The sequence below is a fragment of the Apodemus sylvaticus genome, chromosome 1 (genome assembly GCF_947179515.1).
Source record: "Apodemus sylvaticus chromosome 1, mApoSyl1.1, whole genome shotgun sequence".
In the NCBI taxonomy this organism is placed as follows: Eukaryota; Metazoa; Chordata; class Mammalia; order Rodentia; family Muridae; genus Apodemus; species Apodemus sylvaticus.
The window spans coordinates 87,653,858-87,658,050 of NC_067472.1; the positions used below are offsets into that span (position 1 = coordinate 87,653,858).

The 4,193-nt window shown below is 46.6% G+C and overlaps 1 long non-coding RNA gene across 1 annotated transcript; it reads right to left on the reverse strand.

Annotated features, from left to right (window-relative positions):
* Positions 1 to 268: 268 nt before the first annotated feature.
* Positions 269 to 3,393, reverse strand: LOC127697411 (uncharacterized). Its single transcript, XR_007980461.1, has 3 exons — positions 3,202 to 3,393; positions 2,894 to 3,106; positions 269 to 1,050 (listed from the first exon to the last, which is right to left on the reverse strand). It is a non-coding gene; the product is annotated as an uncharacterized LOC127697411 (long non-coding RNA).
* Positions 3,394 to 4,193: the final 800 nt, after the last annotated feature.

Here is a 4,193-nt window from a genome sequence, read left to right on the forward strand (position 1 = left end):
TGAAAATTCAGATTTAAATGGTCTGTAGTGGGGTCCAAGCATCTGTTTTCTAAATTATATGTATTTGTGCATGTGTGCATGTGCATTCACACCTACATATGTGTGCTTCCCGTGGGCTTTGTCTGGAGGTCAGAGGACCACGTGAGGGAGTTGTTTGTAGGGTTCCATGTCCCCCAACTTCATTCCTCCTCCTCCTCCTCTTCCTCCTCCTCCTCCTTCCTCCATGTGGTCACCAAGGATCAAACTCAGGTTGTCAGGTTTGGTGGCAAGTATCTTTATTGGCTGAGCTATCTCACTGGCCCTTATTTATTTTTTTAATTTAAAAAACTGAGATAGACTCACATTTTGTGTTCTGTGAGATTGACCTGAATGCTCTACAGGGCCATCAGAGAGCCCCCCTCCCACCCCATTGCTTCTCTTCCTGTCTCCAGTGAGGAGCCTTGGAATCACATGCCTGGAGCACTGGATGAATTTGCTGAAGGAAGGCAGATGTGAGAGTCTCTCACTTGCAAATCTAACTCATCTGCAAGTAAATATTGCCTCTAAGGGTGGCAGTCATCTCCCTGCACACTGATCCTACTTCTTAGACATAGGAACCCTTCCTTCCTGTCAGGACTGAGTCGCAAAGGCCACCTGCCAGGAGGCAGGAAACAGAACCTCCTCTGGGAATGGAGGAGAGTCTGTTAGCAGTCATTTTCTCTGGAGGTCTGTGGTGTTCAGAATCTTACTCCACCACACAAACAGGCCAACTGCCCAACACAGAGGCCTTCCCAGCCTCTCTCAGACGGAATCATTTCTTCCATCTGTTTTCAGCGCCCCATCAGGGTGAGTATGAACTTGTGTCTTCCAAGAAAGCCACATCACACTGCCCTTTCCTTCACAGCCCAGCTGAAGCCATCGTGTCTGGATTTCCATTGTAACTAATAGTCTGTGGTTTTCCCTCAATTCTGCACCTTGGGCTTACACACACAAACGGAGATAAGGGAGTCCGCAGCCTCCTGTTGCATGCTGGCTTGGTGCCCTTCTTCTGCTCTAGCCCGGAAGCTCTCTCTGTAAAGGGAAGAACTATGTCTGCTTTCATCAACATTATGAACCCAGAGTCTGACATGTACAGGAATCAAGAAACCTACTTATCAAGTACGTGAATGTTACTGAGTAAAAAGTGGTGTGTGTGTGTGTGTGTGTGTGTGTGTGTGTGTGTGAGTAGTGTGTATGTGGTGTAAAGATGGTATGTATCTTAGGGTTTTACTGCTGTGAACAGACACCATGACCAAAGCAATTCTTATAAGGACAACATTTCATTGGATCTGTGTTGGTTTCTGCGTCTGTTGGTTTCTGCGTTGACTTCTGTGGCTGCTGCCGCTGGCCGGGCCACACGCGCGCACCCCGGGCACTGGGCCGCGGGCCGCGGTGGAGCCGTGAACCGCAATGAGGCACGCTAGACCAAATGGTTCCACGTGGACTTTATTTAAGAGGGGGGGGGAAGGGAGTGAGAAGAGAAGGAAAGAGAGAGAGGAAAGGAGCGCTGCTAGGTTATATAGTGGTGGTGACGTAATTACAGGTAAAGGTGGGCTATGGAATTCTGGGTAGATGGCAGTCGTTGCCTGGGCAACGGACCTATACATTGCTTTGCATGGTGTCGCAGACCTCAGGTACCTACAATCTGGCTTACAGGTTCAGAGGTTCAGCCCATTCTCATCAAGGCCTGAGCATGGCAGCATCCAGGCAGGCATAGTGCAGGAAGAGCTGAGAGTTTTACATCTTCATCTGAAGGCTACTAGCAGAATACTGACTTCCAGGCAGCTAGGATGAGGGTCTTAAAGCCCACACCCACAGTGACACACCCACTCCAAGGCCATACCTTCAAATAGTGCCCTTCCCTGGGCCAAGCATATTCAAACTGACATTGTGTGTGTGTGGGTGTGTGGGTGTATGTGCATGTGGTGTTTGTATTTGGTGTATGTGTGTGTATGTATGGTACATGTATGTATGGTGTATTTATGGTGTGTAGAATGTGTATATCTATGTGTGTGTGGTATATGCACTAGTGTGCACATGCAGAGTCAAGAGGAAGTTGAGTGTCTGTTCTTTGTTGCATTCCTGTGAGACAGGAATTCTCACTGAACCTGAGCTAGGCTGGCAGCCAGCAAACCCAGTGGCCCTCCTGTCTCTACCCTACACAGCATCGAAGCTAGAGCTGCACACACACACACACACACACACACACACACATACCGCCCCAGCACACACAGCTATGTCCAGTGGTGTTTTATGTGGGTTCTGGGATTTGAGCTCAGGTCTTTGTGTTTGCCCAGCACTCGCTCTTACCCACGAGCCACTCTCCAGCTCCAAACGCCTTCATTTTCAAGTTCAATGTTTGACATGTTTTGGAGAGAAACAAATTGATCCTTTACCTAAAACATGGTTCTGCTTTGCCATATAATTTATAGTCTGCAAATGACAGAACAGAAGAAAACCAAAAAAGCAATATTTAAAGCGCTCCATCAGCAGGCAAAAATATTAGACTTACCATACATCAATTCAGCCTGAGACCCTCAGTAGGCCTGGAGAAGCCATTTAGAAACAATAGCAAAAATTCTGTTTGTGGCGTAATTAAATAACCAGCTCTCTGCAGGAGTTTGAATGGCCAGCACGAGATACCCAGAGAGTATAAATGACTTAACAGTCCAGGTTTCTGACTTAATGGCTTCTCAGGCCTCCAGCTGAATGTGTGTGTCATTTTCCATCTGGCAATGCTTTATCTGAGTAGACTGTTTCGCTTTAAAATGTTTACAGGAGCTGGAGGCTATAGCTCTAGGGTACAGTATATGCTCAGCACTGCAAAGCCCTGAGCCTCAAGCCTCATCCCTCCTCACCAAAAAGAAATACTTACAAACTTTGTAGGAAGATCTATCACACAGTCCTGCTCCCAGTGGTCCACCAACTTTCTAGAAGAATGTATGAGGAAGAGAATGGGAAAAGGTCTCTGGGTTGACTGGAGAATAGAGGGTCCTTAACAGACAGTGTCTTCGCACAGCCGTAGGACTGTTTTCAGCTGAGGATTAGTTGTGCCTCCCAAATCCAGGTAATGGCCAGAAAGATGACCCTAGGAAAAAAAAAAGTAAGCAAAGGAAATGCCTCAGAGAGATATAAAAATTAATGTTTTTTTTTTAAAGGAGGATAAGATTTTAAAATGTGAACCTCTTCAAGAATTTATACATCATTTTCACACAGGGACCAAACTAATCTCTTTAATTGGTCCAATTTTAGATGCAAGCTGCCAAAACCAGAAGCACATGCATTTTTAGAGAATTTTAGAAAAACGATATTTTTATAGGCTGCTGGGCCTCATCTCTGTGCCCTCTTCAGGCTTGGTCAATGCTTAGCATAGCGCTTTCTTTCTTTTCTTCTCCCTCCCACCCTCTTTCACTTCCTCTTTCTTTTAACACAAGAGTAGTCACTGTTGCTAGAGGCTCAAAGGCTCTAGCTTCCTCAGCCTCCAGAAGAGATGGCGCTATAAGACCACACCCCACCATATCTGTCTTCCCCATCTCCTCCCCCTCTCCTCTCCTCTCCTCAGCTTTACTGCCTTCTCTTCCTCCTCCTCTTCTGCCTCTTTTGTCTCCTCCTCCTCTCCCTTTTCTTCATCATCTTTCTCCTCCTCCTCTTTTTTTTTAAGGCTTATTTATTTATTCTATGTGAGTACACTGTAGCTGTCTTCAGACATCCCAGAAGAGGGCGTCAGATCCCATTACAGATGGTTGTAAGCCACACTTTTGTGGTTGCTGGGATTTGAACTCAGGACCTTTGGAAGAGCAGTCAGTGCTCTTAACCGCTAAGCCATCTCTCCAGTCCCCTCCTCCCCTTTTTAACTGTTGTGAGGAACATGAAAACTGGAGAAAACATTGCATTGGTTAGAGGAATAACTCTAGAATAATGACCTCTTAAGTTTTCAGTGGCTTGACATGGAACATACTGGTCCCCAAAAGAGAAGTCTTCCTTTGGACATCCGTGTCCCTGGGGTTGGTGGTGACTCACTTGCTCCACCCTCTGCCTACACAGTAGTTAACTGAGCCCTCTTTTCCAAAGGCAGGCTATTCCATCATGGTCCTGACTTGGTAGGGGGACCCTAGCTCTCTGAGTCCCGGATTCCTATTTTCCACTATCTGGGGATAAGGCAGCTGCTCTCTGTT